Source organism: Equus quagga, unplaced genomic scaffold (genome assembly GCF_021613505.1).
Source record: "Equus quagga isolate Etosha38 unplaced genomic scaffold, UCLA_HA_Equagga_1.0 1080_RagTag, whole genome shotgun sequence".
In the NCBI taxonomy this organism is placed as follows: Eukaryota; Metazoa; Chordata; class Mammalia; order Perissodactyla; family Equidae; genus Equus; species Equus quagga.
The window spans coordinates 378,117-389,046 of NW_025795483.1; the positions used below are offsets into that span (position 1 = coordinate 378,117).

A 10,930-nucleotide genomic window follows, 5' to 3' on the forward strand; every position below is an offset into this window, starting at 1 on the left:
CTCTCTTCACTTGTGGTTTGATGGCTATCTTTAGTAATATGTTTGATTTCTTTTGTCTTACTTTTTTTCCTGCTTGTTATAGGTTTCTGGTTTGTGGTTACCATGAGGATCCTATTTAATATACTCTGCATATAACAGTCTATATTCAGTAGATAGACTTTTTAGCTTGACCTCTTTCTAAAAGCTCTACTTTTTCACTCCCCTCCTCCCACATCATATGTTTTTCTCATCATATATAGCCTTTGGTTTAGTGGGTGTCTATCCATTACCCTCTTATCATTGAAATAGGTGATTTTAGTACATTTGTATTTTAACCTTCATATTACCTTCACAGGTAGTTGAACTGCTACCTTTACTATACTTTTATCTTACAAGTGATTTTATTGCCTGTTTTTTCTTGTTGTTGTTTTGGGTTTTTTTGATTTTTTTTCTTTTATCTCTATTTGTGGTCATTGCTTTCCCACTTAAATAAGTCCTTTCAGCATTTCTTGTAGAACTGGTTTCTTGGTGATAAACTCCTTGAATTTTTGCTTGTCTGGGAAGCTCTTTATCTCTCCTTCCATTCTGAATGACAGCCTTGATGGATAGAGTATTCTTGGTTGTAGGTTTTTTCCTTTTAGCACTTCAAATATGTCGTGCCATTCTTTTCTCGTCTGTAGGGTCTAGACTGAGAAGTCCGCTGACAGCCTGATGGGCTTCCCTTTATATGTCACTTGTGGCCTTTCTCTTGCTGCTTTTAGGATTCTCTCTTTGTCTTTAATTTTAGACATTTTGATTATAATATGTCTTGGTGTGGGCCTCTTTGGGCTTCTCTTGTTTGGAGCTCTCTGTGCTTCCTGAACTTGGATGTCTGTTTCCTTCCTCAGGTGAGGAAAATTTTCCTCTATTATTTTGACAAATAAATTTTCTGCCCCTTTGTCTCTCTCTTCTCCTTCTGGGACCCCTATAATCCAAATGTTAGCACTCTCGATATTGTCCCAGACTTCCCTCACACTGTTCTCACTCTCTAATTCTTTTTTCTCTTTTCTGTTCTGCTTGGGTGATTTCCTCTAATCTTTCATCTAGCTCGCTGATCCGTTCTTCTGCTTCCTCTACTCTGCTATTGAGTCCCTCTAGTGAATTTCTCATTTCGAGTATTGTATTCTTCATTTCTGATTGGTTCTTTTTTATATCTTCCAATTCTTTGCTGATGTGCTCCATGTGTTTATCCATTCTTCTCTGCATATCCGTGAGCATCAGATTATATTTTGTTTGAATTCTTTGTTAAGGAGGTCGCTAGTTTCTGTTTCACTTAGTTCTTTTTCTGGTGTTTTGTAGTGTTCCCTTGCTTGGAAAGTATTCCTTTGCCTCCTCATTATGCCTCTTTCTCTGTGCTATTTTCTTTGTACAAGGTGAGTTGGCTATGTCTCCTGATCTTGGAGAAGTGGCCTTATGTATGACATGCCTTATGAGGCCCAGCAGTGTGTTTCCCTCTCGTCACCAGACCATAAAAGCCAGGAGTGACCCCTTTGTGGGCTACTTGTGTTCTTCTGCTGTGGCAGGTTTTCTCCCACTGCAGGTACACAGGGAGTCTGATCTTTCCTTCCCTGGCCAGCTGTTTGTAAATCCGGCTTGGAGGGGCCTCAGCACTGTTGGCTACAAAGTCTATAAGCACACTCTTATTGCAAGTGTCCTCTTAATTGGGTTGGTACCCAGTGTAGCTGGTTGCTAGGCTCAGGGGCTACATTTGTGATAGGCCTGAGGCCAACAAGGCTGATGTCACTTCTCTTAGGAGTGCAGCTGAGTGGGGCTAGCCCTTGGCATGGAGGCACTTGGTTGTTTCAGGCTTTGGAAGGTGGGGCTGATCTTTTTTATGGCTATTAGTGAAGCACAAGTCTTCTGCCCCTGATAAGCCTCACACCCCTCTGGACCACATGCACTGTCAACATAGTCCTGGTCCGTGCTCACTTCTCAACCCCCTGGAGTGTACCCCACCACCACACTGCAGAGGTCCCCACCTCTGCCCCAATGCCCCCCACAGTTCACCTGGTCCTCACACAAGCCCTGCCCCACAGAGGCAGACACCCTTGCCTGCCTGTAGAGGATCAAGGCACTCAGTCAATGCAGGCTGAAAAGTAGCCTGAGGGCTTGATGTTAGGTGGGGCCAGTCCCTAGGGCGGGTTGCTTGCCCTGGCTGAACTGGATTAAATCTGTGCTCTAGTGGGTGTGGCAGACCCCTGGGCTAACAGCCCAAGGGATGCACCTCAATGGCCCCCACCAGTGTCTGTATCAGCACTCCTGGACCAGCTCAGAGCAAGGGCCCCCACCAATGTCTCTGTCTCCAGAGAGGATCCTCCTCTCAGCAAGATGCCCCCAGAGCCCACCAGGTGAGCCTTGTTTCACCAAAGGACAGTCAGCCTTCTCTCTGGTGATTTTAGGTTGCTGCATTGAGTGAGTTTGTGCGTGGGTCCTTTAAGACCCGGATCTTTTTGGCTTTTGGCCGATAACTTTTCTGGGGTGTCCTCGCTGCAGTTAATAGCCAGCAAAACCAGACAGTAACACCCTCCTCTCAGTTGGGCTGAGTCTGAAGGATGGTTATAGCAGTATTGCCCCCGCTCTGGACCTCACTCCTCCAGGGAGGGCTCGTACCTTAGGTTGGTTCCCGCCTGGCCAGCTGAGAAGCTCCGCTGCTCCCAAAGGTGGCTTTTGTTCCTCTTTGGCTGGAGTTAGTGCCTCTTCTGCTTTCGTCAGGACTGTCCCTTGTTGTGGGGTTTCTTTTTATCCAGTTTTCAGTTTTCAATCCAGGGTGATTCTTCCTAAAATTGTTGTAACCTGGTTGTGTTCATGGGAGGAGGCGAGTTCAACGTCTGCTCACAGCGCCATCTTGACGAGAACTCTGAATGACTTGTTTCATTTAACACATCCTCAAAGTTTGTCTGTGTCATAGTATGTGTCAGAAACTCTTTCCTTTTGAGTGTTAAATAAGATCCCATTGCATATATATCACATTTTCTTTACCTATTCATGTAGTGATGAATACATAGGTTGCTTAAACATTTTTGCTGCTGTGAATAATGCTGCTATGAACACGAGCGTACAAATATCTCTTTGAGTCCCTGCTTTCAATTACTTTGGGTATACGCACAGAAGTGGAAATGCTGGATCATATAGTAATTGTAATTTTAACATTTTATCATCTTTCATAGCAGCTGCACCTTTTTGCATTCCCATGAAGAATGCGAAAGTGTGATTAGATATGTAGGGCATCCTTTCAGTGCTTACTGGCCTCCTGCATATCTTCTTTGGAGGAAATGTCTATTCAAGTCCTTTGTGTTTTTATTAATCAGGTTATCATTTGTTATTGAGTTGTAGGAACTCCTTGTATATTCCAGATATTAACTGCTTATCGGACATATATTTGCAGGAATTTCTTCCCAACCAAAGGCTAGCCTTTTATCTCTGTTGATTGTGTCCTTTGGCACATATGTGTTTTTAATTTTGAAGTAGTTCACTTTATCTATTTTTTTCTTCAGTTGCCCGTTTTTGCTGTCACATTCCAAAAATTGTTGCCTAATATAATGCCCTGAAGTTCTCCTCTCTACTTTTTCTAAAACAATAAAATGTTGATTTAGCTGTTACGTTTATGTTGATCCATTTTGAGTTTATTGTATATATGGTGTAAGTTAAGGGTCCACCTTCATTCTTTTACATGTAGATATCTATTTTTGTCAACACAATTTGTTGAAAAAACTGTCCTTTCCTCATTGAATGGTCTTGGAACATTTGTAGAAGTCATTTGACCATTCGTGTGATGGTTTCTTTTTGGACTCCAGTCTATTCCATTGGTCCACATGCCTGTCTTTATGCCAGTACCACATTATTTTGATTATTGTAGCTTTACAGTAAGTTTTGAGATCAGGAAATGTGAGATCACCAATTTTGCTTTTCTTTTCAAGATTTTCTTGGCTATGGGGTCCCTTGGGATTCCATATGAAATTTTCAAATAAATTTTCTATATCTGCAAAAAATGTCATTGGAGTTTTGATAGGGATTGTATTGAATCTGTATTGTTTTAAGTATTACTGAAACCTTAACAATATTAAGTTGTCCAATCCATGAAAAGGAAATATCTTACAGAACCAATAGCATATATGCAGTCATGCACTGCATAAAGATATTTAGTAGATAATGAACTGCATATACTGTGGTGGTCCCATAAGATTACTATAATATAGCCTCAGTGTGTAGTAAGGTGTACTGTCTAGGTTTGTGTAAGTACACTCTATGATGTTTGCACAATGGTGAAATCACCTAATGAATAATTTCTCAGAATGTATCCCTGTCATTCAATGATGCATAATTATATGTATATATATACAGAAAGAGAGAGAAAAAGACAGAGAGATATATGAAGAGATTTATGATAAGGAATTAGCACTTGTAATTATGGAAGGTGGCAAGTGAAAACTGTGCAGAGCCAATGTCCCAGTTCAGGTCCATAGGCAGAAAGCTGCTGTAAAATCAGGAAGAGTTAATGTGCCCGTATGCATTGTGTCAGACAGGAAAAGTTAATGTTTCAGTTCCAAACATCTCAGGAAGGAAAATTCTTCCTTACTCAGTGGACCTAAGCTTTTTGTTTTTTCATTCCTTCAACTGATTGGATGAGGACCTCCTACATTAGAGAGGACAATCTGGTTTATTCAGTCTACTGATTCAAACATTAATATCAACCAGAAGAACCTTACAGACTAACCCCAAACGTTGTCAATTTAATGGATCAGCGTGATATCTTATAGAACAAAATACAATCAAGATTCTTATGAACTAAATTATGACACAGTGCTGGAAAATTGGCATACCCCTCATGTAGGACAATACTGCTGGCCTTGCAAGCTTAAATCAAACTGCTTCTGATGGTTCTTATTGACAGGGAGATAAAAAGCATTTGCCGGATCTCTAGCTACAGATCACATACCAGATCATCTATTGATTTTCTCAAGCAATGAAGCCACATCTGGCCCAGCAGCTACAATTGAAGTCTTCACATGGTTAAGCTTACAATTACGCACTGTCATTCTCCAAGATCCATCTATCTTCTGCACAGTGAGATAAAAATGTTGAATGTGCATGTGTTGGGAATTGCCACGCCTACATCTCTGAAGTCCTTGCTAGTGGCGCTAATTTCTACAGTCCCTCCAAGAACATGGCATTGCTTTCGGATTACTATTTTCCCAGGTAAAGCCAGTACTAGTGGCTTCTACTCGGCGTTTCCCACCATAATAGCCCTCAATCGACAGGTCAGAGAACCAATGCTGTGATTCTACGAGTTGTTGAGTATGTTTATTCCAATTATGCCTTCTGGAACTGGGGAAAAGACCACAGCATGGGTTCAATGACCCAACGGACCTGAGTGAAATTGACATGAGCTAAATCTTTATTGATCACCTGACCTCTATAACCTCCTACTGTAACTGGTGGATCACAGTGTTATTTTTGGGTCTCTTGGAATCATTGTTAGGTCCCAGCCAGTGCCCAGTAGTTCCTGATACGTCTGGTTATTTTCTTTTCCACAATTCACAGTTACCCTGATAAAACATCACAGGTCCCTTTGGGGAAGGCTGGGAGAAATAAAAATATGTAAAGTTTTAGCAGTTTTCCAGGGTCCTTCCTCAAGGGGATTCGATCTCCCCTTCATTCAATGAATTCAGTCTGGAAACTGGCTCAAGTACAGGAATCGATTATAAGGCCATATCTCTGTTTCTATGATTCAAGTGAGACTTTTGGTCTCTTAACTTGGAACTTCTCTGCTGACAAAGATCAACTAAACGTTGAGTTGGCTTCCTCTCTATTTCACTTCTAGGAATATCGTGATCAATTAGCCAACACTGTAAGTCTTCTTGTGTTGATTATTCTGATTGTTGTTTTGATTTTGCTGTCCTTTATGGTAACCATGCCCACCTTACCTCTGGGGATTGAGTGCCACCAGTTGGCCACTGTTACCCAGGATCACATTACTCCCATTGCATTAAATTTCCAAGTTCAGTGACCATAGGTCCTATTAGAAGACTGGCCTATAGAAAAGACTAATCACAGAGCTTTTCAAGGATGCTGGGGATCCCCTCACAAATTTATTTTTTATGATTGTGATGAAAGCTATGTTATCTGGACTCTCCCAGTGTGCTTGAGTATATCTTAAATGACAAATCCACTCTAGCATTCTGATTTCCTTAATCTGTCAAAATTCTTCCCCTACAGTAAACCAAGGCATGTTTGGTATTTCTAAGTTTCTCACTGTAGGCCACCTTTTGGTTCATGTGTTAGCCACCAACCACACAAACTGCTAGAGCCTTTCTTAACTCCTCCAGCTATAACATTAAATGCAGAATCTCTGTTTTGTAAGCCCATATCAATAAATTTGGCCAGATCAAACTTTATATTTCTTCTATGCCTATCCTATGCCTTTAATATCCATTCTCGCATATATTCCCAGATTTCTGTCTGAATAAATTAGAAAACTCAAGTAGTTGTTTTGGAGCATAGTGCACCTCCTCATGTGTCACTCTTTGTACCTCACCTTTAGGGGCCTGCTAGGACTTGTTTCTGGCTCTAAGTCTAGAAGCAAAGAGGTAGTGGGATGAATCCTGAGGAGAATCAGTATTGTCTTTCATGGCAGCTGCCTCAGGGGAGGCAATAACAGTTTCCTCAGGCAATGAAGGGTTAATCCTTCAGAAAGAGGGTGAGAAGCCACTTCCACTGGGAGTGGAGAGGCCTCTTCCAACAACAAGGAAAACTCCTCTTCTCTGTTCCATATTCTCAGTTTCCTCATCCATCCAGTGATATAAGCCAGAATCTGGGTTTCATTAATTACTCTTCTTTCTCAAATCTTCGTCCTATATTAAGATCTTTTGTTTATAACTCCTCAATATTTCTTGAAACTTTTTCTATCTTTCCATGTTAGTTTGGGTGTCCTAGATACAGACAGATGAGATGGAGATTTTTATGAAATTGATTTATAAGAAGAGGGGTTGAGGGAAGCTGACTATGGTAGGGAGGAAAGGACGTGGTCTCAACTGGAGTCTGACTGCTGCCTGGAGCCATGGGTGTTCTGGAGTACAGCTTATACTCCTGAACTGATTCCACCTTGAGGCAAGGGCACCAGTCTTTTATATCTCCTCTCCAGTCATTTGTTGGGGCTGTTGGGCCCTGGCATTGTGGGCATACTTCCCCAGGTGAAGCAGCTTCCATTTTCTCTGCAGCAATTTTCCACAGAAGATGAGGCTGTAAGCTTTAGCAGCCCAAACACACAGCAGCTAGGGCTTGGGTGCATTGGCCTAATAAAGGGGATTTGTGCTGGATGCAGCAGTATCCACCACACACTGCATCCTTATGGCATCACCAGAATTCAGGTCTCCATGTTTTCACACCCAAATCATTACAACATCCTAACACCTCTCCTGCTGCCTGCCCTGTCCCCTTCAATTCATTCCTCATACCATAGCTAGTTATAATTTTAAAACTTAAATCTAACTGCATCATTCACTAGCTTAAAAGACCTTCCAATATTTTCCCCATGGTTCTTAACATTAAGCCTTAACATGATTATGAGACTCTTCTTGATCTTCCCTGTTTCCATCTCTCCAGCTTCGTATCTTCCTCTTTACCCTTTATGAGGTCAGTGTGGAGCATGTTGCCTGGCACACAGCAGGCATTCAGTAAATAAGTGCTGAATGCATAGATGAATTAAAAACCACAGCTATTTTGAATTGATTAGGTTTCCAGCATACTTAGTTTCACCTTCTTGCCTTTGTTATATATTCTTTCTCATAGGAATGCTTTCACACAAACTGATGACTATTCAGTCTGATGATTCTTTTTCATGCTTTGGATCCCATTGTTTTTTAACGTCTTTTCTTCCTGGAATCTTTCCTAAACACCTAGGTCTTTGTTGTGTGTCTCTCAAACATGCCTTCTATCTAGGCTATCTGCCACTATCTTATCATTTATAACACTATATTGTAATTTTAAGCTCTCTTCTGAGAGTCTCTCAATGGATCTTGAGCTCTGTGAAGGTGAGACCTATGTTCCTGTTTATTCACCACTGAAGTGCCAGCCACTATCAATGTACCTGATGCATTCCTTATATCCAAAAATATTTGTTGACTAGTGAATGAAGGACAGAAGGAGTGAATGGAATATATTTACCCTGAAATAGCTTTTGGTATAGATGGAGCTACATATTTTTAAAGACAGCTTTTGAAAATGAAATGTTACCAGAAAGTAAACCAATTAACAGGGAAATGTAATATAAATAGTCCACATTTACAAGATGATGAAATCTTGTGGAGCATAGAGAATATCAAGGTAAACTATTTGCTTATTCACTGAAAATCTCAGTTTCAATTTTTTCTCTTGACACAGTTTAAGCAAGAGTGAAAAAAATTCTGGTTTCCTTAAGAGATCTGCCTAGAAGTCTCCTCACAGTCTGAATCAGATTAACGTGAGAAAAAAATTTCCTATTTTCCAGTATTAGTATTTTTGCTCTATATTTTATTGACTTTATTCAATATCCTTTATACTTCTATTTATTCATTAAATATATGTGATGTACCAGTTGTTTTTCTACTTATAGAAATTATTATTAGCTAGCAGGCAAGTACTTATGGAGTATGAATCAATATTCAATAAATGGAAATTCTTCTCTGACATTAAAATATTCTTTTATTTGACTTCATCACCTTTTCTGATGGGGCATCAGCATAAGATGGTGACGTGAGCAATACAAAATGATTCTGAACCTCACATAGAAATTTGGAAACATGATGCAATATTTGTCACTTACCTCAGAGTTTAAATGGCACATTGCTTTTATATTCCTAAAGTATTTACACACCACAATATTCCAGTCAACATATTATCATCAACTGTGTATATAAAAATGAGCAGAGTTATTAATAAAAAATTATAATTTGTTATAGGTGATTAATATACATTATATTATGTATATGCAATGCACATTATTATATATTATATATATGTTATTGTGTCCATCAGTTCAGTCCCTAGCTCAGTAAATGGTAACTATTATAATTATCTTACCTTTCTAACATCATTGCCAGGCAGCGTATCATAGCAGTTAAGAGCATGGCTGAGAAATCAGTTAGATTCTGGTTACTGGCTCTTCTACGTCCCTTTGGTACCTCTCCCTTTCTGTCTGTCTTCTCATCTGTAAAATGGGAATAAGAGCAGTGCTTACCCATTTGCATTGTTATAGAGATTACTGCTCAATACCAATGTATTTTAATATTTCTTTAATTTTCTTTTTATTAGAACGAAAGCTTCTGAATCCATATATACAGATGAACTAGTGAAACTAAGTCCATTTTGGTAGGGGTTTCCAAATATTCAAAGAGTGTTGCTGGGTTAGATTTTTCTCCTTTTTCTTGCACTTATTTTTGCACCTTTCATTGCAGATCCATGATTCAAAGCTGTCCATTATTTTTTTTCTTTAACTCATAGCTATCCTTCGCTGAGATCATCTAAAATTTCCTTTTGACCCTTAACTCAGTTGAATCAATGTTGGGCTCCAAACACATTTATTGGTCACCTGAAATAGCTTTCCTACTAGCCAATTTCCTAATGGCATTTTTCATCTGGGCATTTCTCAAGGCATAGATTAAGGGATTTAACATGAAGGTTATCATAGTACAGAATACCGCAGCTGCTTTATCAATTGATAAAATAGCTGCGGGTCTCATATACACAAATGTAGGGCACAAAGTATTAGACAACCATTGCGATGTGGGAGGCACAGGTGGAGAGGGCTTTGCACCTTGCCTCCAAGCTGTAGGTCCTTAGGGAGTGCAGGATGACCACATAGGAAACCAACAAAAGAACGAAGTCTAACACACAGATGAATCCACTGTTAGCAGTAATGAAGAGCCCTAGAGGGTGGGTATCAGTGCAGGCAAGATTGAGCAGAGGATTCAGATCACACATAAAGTGATCTATGACATTAGGACAACAGAAGGGTAATTGAAAGGTGAAGAGGATCTGTCTGGTTGCATGAAGAAAGCCTCCCACCCACACCATTCTCACTAACAGGATACACACCTGCCGATTCATGACGGTTGTATAGAGCAAGGGTTTGCAGATGGCCACATAGTGGTCATAGGCCATCACAGTGTGTAGGATGACATCAGCACCTCCAAATAAATGTTCCCCCAATATTTGAGTCATATAGCCATTAAATAGGATGTTCTTTGCGTGGAGTGAATCCAAGATCAGTTTGGGATACTAACAGAAGAATAGCAGGCATCAATAAAAGAGAGATAGGCCAGGAAAAATGATACAGGGGAGCCCAATAATGGGCTGGCAGTGACCACAATGAGCATATTTCCTACCACAGAGATGATGTAGATGATAAAACATGGCAAATATGATTTTCTGCATGTTTGGATTTTTTGTGAGCCCTAGTAGGACAAACTCTGTAATGCTCCTATTCTCCATGGATTTTACATTATGGTTAATTATATTACCTGGAAAAAATGAATTTTTATTAATGCAACTTTGAATTTATTAAATCTCTCCATATAAGAAATAATAAATTCCTAGATTTTATTGAATTGTGAATTTTTATGTGATTTCTTGGTATAGAAAAAGGTTCTCAGTTCTTGAAGATTTCTTAAATAGTCTTCTGGGTAAATATTCTGTTAAAAGTGTAGACATGAGGAAATTTGGAAACATAAAGAAACATAAAGGCAGGATACCCTGTGAGCACACTTAATCATCTGAGATGATTAAGAGCTTAATGTGAAGTAGAAGATTGCACACATAGTGGGACCTAGGCTTGAAAAGGGAGATACAACGTGTATGTAAATGCTATGAGTGCAAGGCTGAGGAATTTTCCCTTTATTCTTAGGAAATGGGGAACCATGGAAGGTAATAGTGAATA

At 39.7% G+C, this 10,930-nt stretch overlaps 1 pseudogene; it reads right to left on the reverse strand.

Moving 5' to 3' along the window:
- Window positions 1–9,572: 9,572 nt before the first annotated feature.
- On the reverse strand, window positions 9,573–10,485 carry LOC124232690 (olfactory receptor 4C46-like; annotated as a pseudogene).
- Between the last annotated feature and the right edge of the window lie 445 nt (window positions 10,486–10,930).